The 15,828-nt window shown below is 40.4% G+C and overlaps 1 long non-coding RNA gene across 1 annotated transcript; it reads left to right on the forward strand.

The window, feature by feature from the left end:
- Positions 1 to 6,408: 6,408 nt before the first annotated feature.
- LOC146569520 (uncharacterized) lies at positions 6,409 to 10,598 on the forward strand. Its single transcript, XR_014893336.1, has 2 exons — positions 6,409 to 7,107; positions 9,959 to 10,598. It is a non-coding gene; the product is annotated as an uncharacterized LOC146569520 (long non-coding RNA).
- Positions 10,599 to 15,828: the final 5,230 nt, after the last annotated feature.

Raw genomic sequence — 15,828 nt, forward strand, 5'->3', positions numbered from 1 at the left:
CATGCAGGACAATGCTCCATCACACGCGTCCAAGTACTCCACAGCGTGGCTGGCAAGAAAGGGTATAAAAGAAGAAAAACTAATGACATGGCCTCCTTGTTCACCTGATCTGAACCCCATTGAGAACCTGTGGTCCATCATCAAATGTGCGATTTACAAGGAGGGAAAACAGTACACCTCTCTGAACAGTGTCTGGGAGGCTGTGGTTGCTGCTGCACGCAATGTTGATGGTGAACAGATCAAAACACTGACAGAATCCATGGATGGCAGGCTTTTGAGTGACCTTGCAAAGAAAGGTGGCTATATTGGTCGCTGATTTGTTTTTGTTTTGTTTTTGAATGTCAGAAATGTATATTTGTGAATGTGGAGATGTTATATTGGTGTCACTGGTAAAAATAAATAATTGAAATGGGTATATATTTGTTTTTTGTTAAGTTGCCTAATAATTATGCACAGTAATAGTCACCTGCACACACAGATATCCCCCTAATATAGCTAAAACTAAAAACTACTTCCACAAACATTCAGCTTGGATATTAATGAGTTTTTTGGGTTCATTGAGAACATGGTTGTTCAAATTCAAATTCAAATTCAAATTTTATTTGTCACACACACACAACCATACACAGTATGACATGGGGGTGAAATGCTTGTAGCTGTACAATGCCCGACCATTAAATGACAGAAGAAAAGTTTTACAATATTTACAATTTACAGTTTACTACAAAAATTTACAAATTAACTTAGGAATTTACAGTAAAGAATGTGCAAATAGCAGAAGAGATTATAAAGATAAGGATTATAAATTATAGGATTATAGGAAATGTGTGGTGGTGCGTGTGGTGACGTGTGTGAGAGTCCAGTCTTATAGTGACGTGTTTGGGAGAGTCCAGCCCAACACCTGGTTCAGGCCCCGAATAGCCTGGGGGAAGAAGCTCCTCCTCATTCTCTTTGTTTTGGCCTTAAGGGAGCAGAAGCGCTTCCCAGACCTCAACAGTGAGAAGAGTCCGTTGTTGGGATGGGAGAGGTCCATCATAATCTTCCTAGCTTTGGACTTGCACCGCTTGGTGTAGATGGACAGCAGGTCAGGGAGCTCTGATTGAATGATGCGTTCGGCCGAGCGCACCACCCTTTGCAGGTCTCGTCTGTCCTGCTTGGTGCTGTTCCCAAACCAGGTGCAGATGTTTGCCGTCAGGACGCTCTCGATGGTGCAGGAGTAGAAGTTCTTGAGCACCTTCAGTGGCAGATGGAAGTCTCTAAATCTTCTGAGGAAGAAGAGATGTTGACGGGCTTTCTTAACCAGGGTGTTGATGTGACAGGACCATGACAGGTCCTGAGTGATGTGGACACCCAGGTATCGGAAACTGTCCACTCTCTCCACTGGCGTGCCACTGATGATGAGGGGTTTGTAATTTCTCGCCTGCTTTGTAGTGAAGTCCACGATCAGCTCCTTAGTCTTGCTGACGTTTAGGAGGAGGTTATTCTCCTGGCACCAGGTCTCCAGGTTCCTAATCTCCTCCAGGTAGGCCGTCTCGATGTTGTCGGAGATCAGGCCCACAACAGCAGTGTCGTCAGCAAACTGTTGTTCAATAATAAAATTATTCCTAAAAAATGCAACTTGCCTAATAATTCTGCATTCCCTGTACAATGAAAGCAAGACAACCTGCTGAATACACATTTATTTTTCACCCCGTCAGCAGTTTGCATTTTCACATTTTGTCTGAGCTTTGAAACACTGACATTATACAACTCTTTGGTTCTCAGTGAAAATGACCCACTTTGCAGGGGACAAACAGATCCGACAAAATTTATCAACATTAAATGACTCCTGAAAACCGACAAAGGAATGTGCTCCTAAATGATCAGATAACACATACAACACTGTAACCATAACACTGGTTCCCAGTTGTAGGTTTCCCAGAAGTGGGTTTACAATCTTCTGTTATTGCCTCTTGTCAATAACATCATCCTTATTTAACAATCCTTGCAGAATTTTTAGAACTGGGACATAAACAGTTCTAAATATATTCAACTGGGTCTACAACACCAAATTTGTCTCTGAAATAAGACAACCTTTTCTGTTCTGATCCTAGACATCCACTCTTTAAAATGCAGCAAAGTTATAGTGTCGTGGGTGATATCTGAAACCTGCAGCACACTGGCCGTTGAGGCCTGGAGTTGGACACAAAAATTATTTAGTCAGCCACCGATTGTGCAAGTTCCCCCACCTAAAATGATGACAGAGGTCAGTAATTTGCACCAGAGGTACACTTCAACTGTGAGAGACAGAATGTGAAAAAAAAAAATCCATGAATTCACATGGTAGGATTTGTAAAGAATTTATTCGTAAATCAGGGTGGAAAATAAGTATTTGGTCAATAACAAAAATACAACTCAATACTTTGTAACATAACCTTTGTTGGCAATAACAGAGGTCAAACGTTTACTATAGGTCTTTACCAGGTTTGCACACACAGTAGCTGGTATTTTGGCCCATTCCTCCATGCAGATCTTCTCGAGAGCAGTGATGTTTTGGGGCTGTCGCCGAGCAACACGGACTTTCAACTCCCGCCACAGATTTTCTATGGGGTTGAGGTCTGGAGACTGGCTAGGCCACTCCAGGACTTTCAAATGCTTCTTACGGAGCCACTCCTTTGTTGCCCGGGCGGTGTGTTTTGGATCATTGTCATGTTGGAAGACCCAGCCTCGTTTCATCTTCAAAGTTCTCACTGATGGAAGGAGGTTTTGGCTCAAAATCTCACCATACATGGCCCCATTCATTCTGTCCTTAACACGGATCAGCCGTCCTGTCCCCTTGGCAGAAAAACAGCCCCATAGCATGATGTTTCCACCCCCATGCTTCACAGTAGGTATGGTGTTCTTGGGATGCAACTCAGTATTCTTCTTCCTCCAAACACGACGAGTTGAGTTTATACCAAAAAGTTCTACTTTGGTTTCATCTGACCACATGACATTCTCCCAATCCTCTGCTGTATCATCCATGCGCTCTCTGGCAAACTTCAGACGGGCCTGGACATGCACTGGCTTCAGCAGCGGAACACGTCTGGCACTGCGGGATTTGATTCCCTGCCGTTGTAGTGTGTTACTGATGGTGACCTTTGTTACTTTGGTCCCAGCTCTCTGCAGGTCATTCACCAGGTCCCCCCGTGTGGTTCTGGGATCTTTGCTCACCGTTCTCATGATCATTTTGACCCCACGGGATGAGATCTTGCGTGGAGCCCCAGATCGAGGGAGATTATCAGTGGTCTTGTATGTCTTCCATTTTCTGATGATTGCTCCCACAGTTGATTTTTTCACACCAAACTGCTTGCCTATTGTAGATTCACTCTTCCCAGTCTGGTGCAGGTCTACAATACTTTTCCTGGTGTCCTTCGAAAGCTCTTTGGTCTTGGCCATGGCGGAGTTTGGAGTCTGACTGTTTGAGGCTGTGGACAGGTGTCTTTTATACAGATGATGAGTTCAAACAGGTGCCATTCATACAGGTAACGAGTGGGGGACAGAAAAGCTTCTTACAGAAGACGTTACAGGTCTGTGAGAGCCAGAGATTTTCCTTGTTTGAGGTGACCAAATACTTATTTTCCACCCTAATTTACGAATAAATTCTTTACAAATCCCACCATGTGAATTCATGGATTTTTTTTCACATTCTGTCTCTCACAGTTGAAGTGTACCTCTGGTGCAAATTACTGACCTCTGTCATCATTTTAGGTGGGGGAACTTGCACAATCGGTGGCTGACTAAATACTTTTTTGCCCCACTGTACACATATTACCTGATTATTGCAACTTTGAAGAAAAACGCCCACTTGTGACTATTAAAATGCTCACAAGTTACACCAACATAACCCAAATGGAGAACATGCATCAATTATTTGGGCGAAAATGAAGGAAAATATTTATTGAAACTTTTCCACATTATTTCTGAAACATAGGAGAGCCAGACACGAGGAAAATGAGTGGGTAACAGGAGCTGGTTAGTGGCAGACCACACAGTTTATCTCATAAAAAGTCATTTAATGCTGATCTGTAGACCACATAGTCTTACTCCTCAATGCACTCTGGTAGAGGCAGTAAATAACAGAAGTGATTAGATAAGGGTGAAAAAGGGGACAACAAGAATAGCAGTCCTACCAAGAAAGATATTTTAGGACCCAGTCAGTTATTAGACACGTTGCTGAAATGAACGTCCACCAAATTATAACAGCCTGTGAACTTAAAAGACATTTTAAGAACACAGACGATATGAAAGTTATTATTAGCCAATTATTATATTAGTTAGCCGAGTTAGCCTGTTAATATCGTATTAATTTCTTTATAAATACAAAGAAAAAGGTTGCACGGATAATAGCCCTACCATAAGTACGAGAAAAGTTGCGCAGAGTAAAATAGAAACTGTCCTTCGAAAATGTAGCTGTAGATCTGTGTCCTAATCCGGACCGCACTCCACCTATTGGTGACCTAGGATCTGGGCTGAAAAGTGCTATCTGTAATTACAACCCTGCATCCCTGTTAGTACTGTCCTGTTGACTCACCAGCTAAAACAGTTATATTTTCCTCATCTTCATTTTTCAATTGCGAAGGGACTTCATCAAAAAAAGAGTAAAAGTTGCATGTGCCATTTTTGGTAGTTATATCCATCTCTAAAAGATTTTGAATATGAAGTTATCTGTTTTACAGTGAAGTTCAGTTGTAAAAATAATCACTAGGTGTTGATAAAAAGAGCCACAGTCTGGCTTGGAATAACAGGTGAGTATTTCAGACTTGGCACAAGGATTATCAGTGAAAATCAGCAAGAGAGAAATTCCGTACAGCCTCTGCAGTGAAACAGGGAGGAGATGATGGAGTTGCATCAGCGAACTCATCACAATACTGAAAATGCTGGCTGTCATGAATGAAGCTCAGCGTCAGAAGTTTATTCCAGTTTATTCCAATCCTGGGATTGACACTGTTTTCTAAAAGAGAGGTGATCATTCACACCTGTGCTGTTATTAGAAACATAAGCTGACCCAATATGCACTCTGTCACTCCTGTGTTATCCCTATTATATAAATTTTAATTCTTGATGTTCTGTAAAGTCTTGAGGTTTAATAAAAATGGTCTTATTTTGGAGGAAACGTCTCACACAGAATAACCATTATAGCGTGTGTCCCTCCTGTGTCCACTGGATGGCAGTAAACGTTGACGTGTCTTCACAAAAGAGCACAAAAAGAATTCTTTTTTATTCTTTTTATCGTAACTTTGGAGGTTTATTCTTTAAACGGGTAAGTATGACGAAAGCTATTAAAATGCCTCTGCATGTATATATATAAATATATGTTCCGTTTTTATATTTTATTCCTGTTCTATGTCATTGATGGTTGATTTCCTTTTCGATGCTTCAGGTTCAGGGAGTTATTAACTCCTGTGTCTACTGCTTGTATAAGGTGAAGCTTGAGAAAGTGTTTGTTTGTTGTTGTTTTTTTTGTTTTTTTGGCAGATAAACAGTTTTGATCTTAACCATTATCCCGGGAATTCGGCTAAAATACCTCATCATATATACACATTGAGCCTGAAAAACTACAAACTTGGAGGTATTCTTTTTAATCCGATCATTTTAAGATTTTCAAATTAAAGACGAAAACAAATACCCGAAGATGGTCCGTGTGTGTGTTGAGGAGATGCTCTGAAGACTAAGGCCGAACGTATAAGGATCCTATGAAATATTCATCGGTTTTCGGACAAGTAGCTCGCTTCTGAGCTCATTCTGGTTTCCAGTTCCTACATCGGTTTAGTTTGGGCGCTTTACCACACGCAGTATTACGCAGGTTATTTTGTTATGAATTTATTTTCTATTGAAATGTGTTACATAAACAAATGAACAAACCAACAATAAACAAAAATGAATAGTTTGATGAACTATTCAATTCTGGTCCTCGATTCTGGGGGATGAATTTCGCAAATTTGACTAAACTGATCCTTCTGTTCGTAATCCCGGTTTGCAAATGTTGCTAAAAGGGGCGGGGGGAGCAGGTAATTATAACAGTAAAGTAGTACAGTTTGGTTAGTTAGTTCAGGGTAATCTGAGCAGCAGGGGGAGAAGGAGAAGAAGGAGATGCTGCTGACCGGCTGGGCATCCTTCATAATGTATGGAGAGGACAAAGGGCGCACGGGTGGATTTCAGCCTCAACTTTGACAGAGCCGTAACCCAAACCTGTCTTATCCCACTCCAGTGGACTCGCGTCAGCTGAAAGGATGATGACACTTTTTCCACTTGCAATCTGTCTAATAATCACCGACAGCAGGTAAATGAGCTCTGGAGGGACATCTGCGTGCTGGTATAAAACAAGGAGTAGAGGAGGCCTAGGTTAGGAGACACTTTCGGACCTGTGCAGGGATGAGAGCGCGGAACTTGAGGCCTGGCTGCGGCGGTGAGCCACACCCGCTGGATGCTGGTAGGTCTGATTGCAGATATTACGACGGTTGGAGTTTTATCGGACACTAGAAGGTAAATAAGAGCCAAAAAAATACTCGTTTTTCTTGTTTGCTTTATATATTAATTACACAACGAAGCTTTTGTTCCTCTGTGGTTTGTTTTTTTTAACCACAACACATATTTTGTTAAAGTAAATATGGGCAGTGTTGGATTACTAGTCCTGCTTGACCTCATCATTCCCACTGCAGTGCGCGTCCAGTGCGTAAAGGGCGCAGGGGAAATTTTCCGTAGACCTGCGTGTGAAGGCGGCAGAAGGAAAGGGAGGAGGGCATAATGGATTACTATACTGCCACTGAGTTAAGATGCTTACCAACTAATTACCTGTCCACTAGAAAATCCTCTGCTGCCCCAAACCAGCAAGTATCCGCGAGGGAGGGAGACGTGGAGCCCAGGAGAATAATCTGATCCTGTTTGGACTCTGAAGGCTGAAGAAGTACAAAAAAAGTCCATCACATGCTGCCCAGTCGGGAAATTTTGTCACCTTCATTACAGTTTAAAAATATTTTGAAAATATTTTACTCCTGGATTGTTTGAAGGGTGGGTTCAGCGAAGAAGCTTCTTCAGTTTTTCTAACTGATGGGGTTTTGAGCGCTATAAGGATACTACATGATCAAGGTAAGGAGCAATGTCCGGCGCAGGACTTTAATAGGCAGAGTGAAATTTAAAAACAAAACAAAACGGGGAACTATGGTCTGTAGTCAAGTTGAAAATGACAACTTAATGATTTTTCCCTCCAGATTACTGCAAATTTCATGATGTAAAGATGTGAGAATTTTGCATAAAGACACAGTTATAACACAAGGCTCAGTGGACTTAGCTTTCACTGTGGTCTGATTATAAAAACATGAATGCATTTTATTCCATTTATAGAAAATCAGGTTTTTTGGAAATGTGTGACCTAATAATTATTATTGTTCAGTTGTGAGATACAAACTAAAAACAACCAGCTAAACAGAGTAACTTCGGATGTTTTGATCTCTCTCTCTCTCTCTCTCTCTCTCTCTCTCTGTCTCTCTCTCTCTCTCTCTCACTCAAGCTTTTTACAGTATCGATCTCTCCCGGAAACGGGAATATGAGCCCTGCTTTGGGACCCATTGAAAGCATCTCAAAAATCACTTAGCACATCATTCCCTACAGCCAGAATCAATTCGAACAGCAGACCTTCAGACCGTGTTCAGGAAGGCTCTCATGGAGGCCATAAATGCAGTGCCAAGACCTCCCCCCCACCCCAGCTACCCAGTGCTAACATTTAGAGCTCAAAGACAGTGGGTGAACTGGGATAAACAGTCCGATCCAGTAGCCCAGCAGCAGATGGCATAGCTGGATTTACTCACTATCCTGTGAGCTATAAACAAAACAGAGATGAGGGAAGGACACTACTGATTCTGATACAGACTCTGCATGTGACTGCAAAACCACTGGCACCAAAACACAAAACTTCAAAAGGTTAGTGGTAGCTTCGCAGAAAAGACACGGAGGTCCAGTCAGGATTCACAATTGTGCTGTTGCTCTATTGCAGAATAGTCAGACTTCACTTCCTTCTCCTCCTGTTCTGTGTATGGCACTGGTAGAATTCACTGTCACAGCACACTATCAGTGAATTACCATAGGGCCATAAACAGAGTAGAGACAGAACCACACAACCTACGTTGGTGTCCTCATTCTGATTCTGAAGTTTGTGATTGATGGATCTACTCTCGACCTCACGCCAAGTCTTCTTTGCCCATTTTGGCACTAGCACATTTTTGCTTTGTTTCTCCTCTTTTGAGCAATCATGTGTGGTGCCAATATAGGATGAGACAGACGTGCAGCTTTTCAGATTAAAGGAATCCAAACTTTTTTCTAATGCCTCCTGTGTACTATCTTTGTGCAACAGTGAGAACCACAGAGAGAGGAGAGGGAGGGATGGGGAGGTTGAACTGTGGATCTCATCGATTGGGTCGTCTATCTCAGATGTCGCTGGTTGCCATGGAGGCTTTATCTCTGAGATGTTGCTCCATGTAACAGATCTGGTGGTGGTTACCGGTGCACTCTCCCACAGTGTTTGGCAATGGTAGAACTCACTCTGGTGAGTTGGAAGGATCCGGTGGTTCTAGACTTGCCAACAACTGACTGAGAGCTTTTGCCCATTCACCCTCCACAAGGGGACTCACTGCAGGACAAGGTGCTTGGAAAAGGGCCATAACCTTTTTTTTTTAAAATCCTGGTGTCAAAAAAGGTCAGCAGGTTCAGGTGTCGCTTGTGTGAGTGACTGCAGGCGGAGCAGCATGGGGTTAAAACTGATGATCCCCCCCTGAGCGTTCTTGCAGTCTCAGAACACTTTAGAAATCTGCAAGGATGGAGAAAATTTCCAATATTTGGAAGGAACAAGACACAAGGACAAACACTTCTGAAGTCCACCCAGTCTGTCTCTAAACCTCCTGAAGCTGCGATGCTTCTCAGAGTTTTCTTGAACGCGGTTTGTCGATCACAATATCTAACTCTTCTGTAATCTCAGGCCTTAAACACTCAAAGTACGAACCAAAGGACACTTTGATTATCAGGCCATGAGACAATAATCCATGTGCAGACCATTAAGCTTTGAACTGACAATCATTTGCCCTGATTGAGAAATCAGTAGTGCTCGTTTGTCTGAAAGGAGCAGCTGTAAATAGCTGTAGCTGCAAATCTGCTAACAGCAGCAGCAGATACAGAAGCTGTGCTGATGGTGCAACCAGATCTTTCTCAGTCAGGAAAGAACTGAAGTGAAGCGGTGCAAAATGATGTTAAACTGAGGCTAGATGCATTTGTTACATTCACAGGGTTGTAACTATCTTTGAGGGCTTGCAATAAAATCCTCAGTTCTACTTTCGGGAAGTTAAAGAGACAAAAGGTGATGCTTACAATCTGCAGTTTAACATACAGTGCACATAGTGATAGTGACGTTTGATATGTACACTTTTTGAGACCTCTACATGTTAAAATAAAGAGTTTATATTTCTGAAATTATGATTTTTTGGGAGACTTCCAAGTAATAATCGAACCTTTATGTAGAGATAGTATGTTTAAACAGTTAAATAAACGTCCAAAACATAAAACAGGTGTTTTACAGCTTGGAAAATTCCAATAAAATGTATCTAAAATCTGTTACGAAATGAAATTTGTCTTTAAATGTTTCCATCATTAAACGTATTATGTAGATTTCAGTGTTTCTATAACGTAAGTATGCAGATGTACAAAAATGATTTAGCTAAACACCTGAATTTGAATAAAAATGAAGTCAAAACTAGGAAGAACACATGGTTTAAGAGTGATGTGGAGAAAAGTGAAAAATCTGTGTTCTTAATTTAACACGTCCATAAAGTAGCTTAAGGTTATACTGAAGTACAGCGCATTCATAAAAGGACAAAACATATAGCTGGCAGGGCTTCATCTGTGCAGCACCGCCGGAGCAATGAGCGGCTGATGTATGTTCATCATGTTTCAGTCCGAATGCCGTGAGAGTCCATTATGGCCGACTGCAGAGGACCTGAGGTTAAGTGGTGCCAGAAGAGAGAGGAAAGAGGGAGGCCGACATGCTGACAGCTGGTACGAGTGATTAGACCGTGCAGTGATGCAGGGAAGGCATCAAAGCTCTTTAGGGAGAATCCCTTAGTGGGAGGACACAATGATACACACACACACACACACACACACACACACACACACACACACACACACACACACACACACACACACACACACACAGAGAGGAATGAAATCCTGATACACAACTTCCTGGTTGCTAAAACTGCTTACAAACTCAGCTTACCACATCCAACAGCATAGGCTGCACTGACCATCTGTCTTCTGCAGATGCATCACCAACCAATGGATTATCAGCAGCTCTGCCCTAGGACACACACCCCTCTTTCACACACATACTAACCCCCCTCTGATTTCGAGAGTCTGGTAATACAACAGAATGAGTGGTATCATTAGATTAGATTGGGTGTGGAAGTTATGGAAGGATCTCCTCATTAATCACACGCGCTAATGGCAGTTTAATAGCTGTTGTCTCAACTGCTTCTTTCCGTTGTACATCACTGTGCAGCTCCTCTGTTACAATAAAAGTGTTTTAATCTCAACAGGATGGTAAGTGTTGATTCATTTGAGATTATCTCACAATACAAACGACCAAAAAATGCTTGAGGAAGTCAAAGAAAAGCTGGGATTTGGAAGCAAAACTTGTTTTTCGGGTAAATTTTATTGTTACGTTATCAGAGTATTAGATGCAGCATTGTGAGCTTTAGTCTGCTGCCATAAAGAATCGTATTATATAGTTAAAGAAGTATAGAGGCTATGCACTATAAACACACACGCGTACAAAGAGGAAGACTGGATTACAATAATCCAGGGACTGGGGGTATTTTTAGGACTACATGACCAGAGGCAGACACTTGAGGAAAACAGATAATCACTGTCATATGACCAGCTGGATTTTCTGGATATACAGTTAATTACGTAGTGTCTGCGAGGAACACATGTAGAGCGAATGATGTCAGTACAAAATTATTTTGACTGCCTCAAATTATCTCAGGGAAAGAGGTTGTTAACCCATCTAACTCCCCAGAACTTTAATAACAGAACCAAATAGTGTATTTATTGGTTTTCTGATTCAGCCGATTAATTTAAATTTAAATTCATGCAACCTCATATTGTATTAGTTTACGCCTAACACAGGGGTGTCAAATATTTTACCGGTGCTTTTATAAATGTTATTTTCATACTGAAAAAGGCCTCCCCCGTGGCTATTCATACCACACAAAATTTATTAACTAATAGATAAACAATAAAATGACAGAAAAGGTTTTGTTTTTACACAATCTATTAAAGAAATTTGTATTTTTTACAATGAATCCACATTAAAAAAAATCTGCAAAGCAACAAAATTTTTATGTGTTATAATTACAGGACAGATTGAGCAACAAACTACATATAGTTTATTTATAGTTAAATATGCTATATAAGAACAAGTCCATTTACCATTAACCTTTCCAGCAATGCTTCTAATTTTGCTGGAAAGCAACATAACCCAACTTTAAGACAGTCTACAGTAAATATTTGCGTTTTATCTTCCAACAAAGGCTTTTGTAAATGGCAGTGCAAATGTTTACATCTCCCATTCGTTATTTCCTCTAGGTCTACACCTGTGGGAATGGGAGGCAGAGCCTTCAACTTTCAGGCCCCTTTTCTATGAAAACCAGCTTCCAATTTGGATTTTGGAGAAATACACCCTCTCTACTTTTAAGATTAATCTTAAAACTTTCCTTTTTAATAAAGCATATAGTTAGGGTGACACTGAATCCTCCCTTAGTTATGTTGCAATAAGTCAGGGCTGCTGGGGGCTTTATATTAGCAAGCCAAAGTGCTCATATGGGGTCTAATTGTTGGGGTTTCTATGTTTCCCATGTTTCCCAAGTACTAAGTAAATTGTTACACTACTCACTACAGTACTTTCTCATTACTCCATAAAATGACCTCAAATGCAATGTCTCATAACTATCACGTAACAATATAAAACTTTAGGCTACAGTCCCACACACTAATACCAACATGAATCCCTATCCTAATGAAGACACACGTACAATCTTTCTTTTAGTATTTACATATGAACGTGAAGGTGTGACAACAAAAGTAAAGATTAAAAAAATCTTTACTTTTGTTTGAACTTATTGTGATTGTTTCTGTCCTGGCAACAGTTTGCCCGTTACCATCACACTTTTGTCCCTTTTCTGGAATAAAAATAAAAGTGCTGTCTATATTTCTGCTCCTGAAAAGCTGTGTCTCTGTACTGCGCCACAATTTTCCTCCTCCAGCATACGAAATGAAAGCATCTGAGTGCAGTGCAACCGTGCAGGAAAAAAAAATGCATGTTTGCTTTATGATTTTTTTTCTATCGACCTGGCGTGCAGATATCTGAAGAATCTTTGTGGCACAAGTAACAACATAAATGCAACTTTAAGGTAATTACTGAATTTAGTAATACATTCCATCAAGTTACAGTACTGCACTTTTACCCTAACCTTTAGCAAAGCCTTCACCTTAAAATTTGGTGATATATGTTATGGGGACTTATTGACCTCACAATGGAGGTAGCCCACATATTGTGACTGTGTGGCTTCATGTCCCCAAAGCACAGTATTAACACACACACACACACACACACACACACACACACACACACACACACACACACACACACACACACACACACACACAGGTTTCAGATACTCCATACAAGGATAGCAGCACTGAAGGCTCTGACAGTGACACATTGTTGTGTCCACACATACTATTGCATTTGTTCTGTAGATGCATTTACCAGAAACGCTAGAGGGCGCTAGTGAGTATGTTGTTCTGGTTGTGGTTTTGAAGAAGAAAAAAGAAAAATAAAGAAAGGAGTCAACTCCGGTAATCCTCTGTTCCTACCTGCGTGTGTGTGTAATGCTTGCTGAACTAACACCACACAACACACATACAAGCAATTAGGACCACAGCTTACCAAACGATAATGTTACTATTCCTCCTCCTAGTGGGTGAAACTCACAGTGCACAGTCTTTGTCAAGCTCTGGCTAAATTGTTAAGCTGGTAGTGCAATCCCTGGCAACTAAAGTGTGAACCCCAAGTTGCTCTCAGATGCATTTTTTTGGTGTGTGAATGTTAAACAGAAAGCACTAGCGTGAAGGGGAAACATGGCTTTTGTGAATGAGGCAGAACCAGCCCATTTACTATATATTTTAATTCTTGGAAACCAGAAGTAGACCTGAATATACAAGGTTGTACACAACTGCAACCGTATCTATCAATACAAATAAGTCAAATAGTGTTCATTAAGTTGTTCTATGGTTTATAAGTTAGAAAGTTCATTGGTGGTTTTGGTGTTTTCAAGTTATAAAGCAGAAATGCAGAAAGAGTAAAATGTATTTTTTATTATAATAATTATTTTATATTTATATGTACAAAAGTCTAACAACTTGCCTGTTAGTTAAAATTAATTTATCTAAATGTTAGAAAAGGATGGGGGTTTTAGGTGATGTGACAAGAGTACGTTTTCAGGTACTCCATTCAGCTGATAGAAAAGCAACTCCGTCCCATTCAGAACAGTTTTTCATTTCCTCCCTCTTGAATTAAGACATCATACTGATTAAATTCTGGTTACTGTGGACAATGTGAAAATCTGGAACAGTGTACAATACATAGGAATACAGAAAAGTCAGTCTTACAGTTTTTTACAGACGCTAGGACACATTTCTCAATACTTAGGTCACGTTTGCAAAACTCCTCACACAGTGAGCACAACAGAAGTCTATGTGGGCTAAACTGAGGACCAGTTATCATTGTTTTGGCACAGAATGCATTCAATGACTACATCTCTCAAATTTCATGAATTATTTTCTCACTCAGACACAACAACTGCCAAAAATCTTTGTACGTACAGGACATTTTGCATGTGCTTACATACTGTTTTCAAAACTGTTAAACTCATGGCCAAAACAATAACACAATGCAAAACTTGAAAAGACAGCAAAATGCAACAGCAATATTTTATTGAAACATATTTTACAGTTTTTCTCAGTCGCTTTGGCGCGTTTCTCAGAACACCATTAACATTTGCACAGCAGTTAGTGCATTTCCCAAAACAATTAGTGCAAACTGCAAAACCTAGTGGATAGCCTGCAAAAGCACGTCACATGCACAGAATTGATTATCCATACCTCAAAAGCAAGTATCCATGTCAATGAAACTGTCAGTGCCATCAAAATGAAAAGTCTTGACACCATCTTTATGAACAAGATAGTCAAATGGCATTGTCATGTTTCCACTATGACAGTTTATAATTTCAGTGTTTCCCATTGCAAAAACAATTGGTGACACCTGAAAATGCTGACGACAGCACTATGGCCTACCTGTACAGCCATCTGAAATGTGCAGTAAAGTCACTGTAGATGTTATGGGAGTCTTGGGAGTAACTGAGACACTGAATACGTACGTCTCACATTTCCATTGTGTAGAAGTGTTTGTAATCCTACAGAATTGTGCAAAAGAAAAATATGCTACAGTCACTTGTTCACTGTAGAATACATGTAAACATAAAATCACCAATTTGGTAGAGCCTCCTCATGAGTGACAGCTGTAATTCACCTGAGATCAATTGTTCAATTTCGGAGACATTTCCAGGAAAAATGATACAGAAAGGTATAGGATTTGCTTGACAGATGGCCAATATTTGGCATGTGATAACTAATTCAACAATTTTGTGTGTGATGACTTAAGCAATGGATGTATGACTATTAGTTTTATTGGGAACGACTATTCAGCATCCATAGGTATGATTACTTTTGACTGACATGACATAAGCAAATGGAAATGTCAGAAAGCAGCAGGGAAATGTATGGAAGCAACTGATTCATGTCCAAAATCATTTGCAGTTTGTTCAGAGAGAGGAGAAATTGCTACTATGATGTGCACAAATGACTGAGTGTTGTGGAGGTTGAACTAATAGTTATGAGAATTTCAATTCTGATCTGAGAAACGCACCAAAGCGACTGAGAAAAACTGTAAATCTAAAAATGCAGTTTAACCAGCCACAGCTGATTCTCATTGTAGATGAACATCTACACAGGTGTTACTCCTTCAATTTTTCAACTCCTTCAATTCTGGCAGCCAGAAGATTCTTTCCTAGGTGTGTTGCCCTAGATGACATGAGATGTGATGTGGATGAGAACCTGTGGCCAAATGGAGAAGACCGAGTAGAATAGCATTACTATTGTATGTGTATCAGTGGATGGTGTGTATACAAATTCTTGTATTTTGGGATTACTTAGTGCAAAAAAAAAAAAAAATACAGAAACAAATATTAACGAATTCTGCATGATGTCTGATTCATTCCAGTAACATATATTGAAATTATAAACAGAGATGTGTCCTTGTTTTACACAAGAAAACACTGTGTAATGCTACATGTTGTTAGTGTTTTTTAGGTCATTGTTTTGTGGGTGACAAAGTGTGTTTGTCGGCTGTCAACCTTTGCTAGTGTTCTGGAAGAATGAGTTTATTTGAGACCTGAATAAAGTGTTTTGGTAGTTGTAGTGCATTTTGAATGTGAAATGAACTGCTTTGCCAAGCTGAAGGTCAGTTAGGAGGATTGTGTGATGAGTTTTGCAAAAGTGACCTAAGTATTGAGAAATGTGTCCTAGCATCTGTAAAAAACTGTAATATGCTGTTGCTTCAGATACACTCTGTAAAGCTTCAGACTGTAGAGGGCGTCAGCGCTCCTGTTTTCACAGCAGCTTTTCTGAAGATCGTCTGTCCGT

The sequence above is a fragment of the Mchenga conophoros genome, linkage group LG7 (genome assembly GCF_057382185.1).
Source record: "Mchenga conophoros isolate Kocher_MC1m ecotype Shallow Benthic linkage group LG7, M_conophoros_male_GT1.1, whole genome shotgun sequence".
In the NCBI taxonomy this organism is placed as follows: domain Eukaryota; kingdom Metazoa; phylum Chordata; class Actinopteri; order Cichliformes; family Cichlidae; genus Mchenga; species Mchenga conophoros.